Source organism: Penaeus monodon, chromosome 29 (assembly GCF_015228065.2).
Source record: "Penaeus monodon isolate SGIC_2016 chromosome 29, NSTDA_Pmon_1, whole genome shotgun sequence".
Lineage (NCBI taxonomy): Eukaryota > Metazoa > Arthropoda > Malacostraca > Decapoda > Penaeidae > Penaeus > Penaeus monodon.
This window is the reverse complement of record NC_051414.1, coordinates 1,178,426-1,178,711: the sequence shown is the minus strand read 5'-3', so window position 1 is coordinate 1,178,711 and position 286 is coordinate 1,178,426. Positions and strand designations below refer to the sequence as shown.

At 36.7% G+C, this 286-nt stretch overlaps 1 protein-coding gene across 1 annotated transcript in view; it reads left to right on the top strand.

Annotated features, from left to right (window-relative positions):
• Positions 1 to 286, top strand: part of LOC119591881 (monocarboxylate transporter 3-like) — a gene marked incomplete in the record, with an annotated part of 53,237 nt that overhangs the window by 22,783 nt on the left and 30,168 nt on the right.

Genomic DNA, 286 nt, shown 5'->3' with positions numbered 1-286 from the left:
GTGTATCGTGAGTCTGCATGTTTTTACATGTCCTATATTATTTAAGGTCATTTCAGAAACGCCTTCATGCAAGAACAGCAACGTGATTTGCAATTGCTGCCATATGTAAAATGAATCCGTATTGTCGTTATCACATGAACCCGCCGTCCGGACTTATTACAGAAAAAGGACTATGTAGAGAATCTGGCAAGGAGATGGAAATACGAAATGTTTGATTAGTAAACAGTGATAATGAGTTTATTAAAAGTGAAAAACCTTGAGCATGAAATGCTGATGAAAGTTTTGC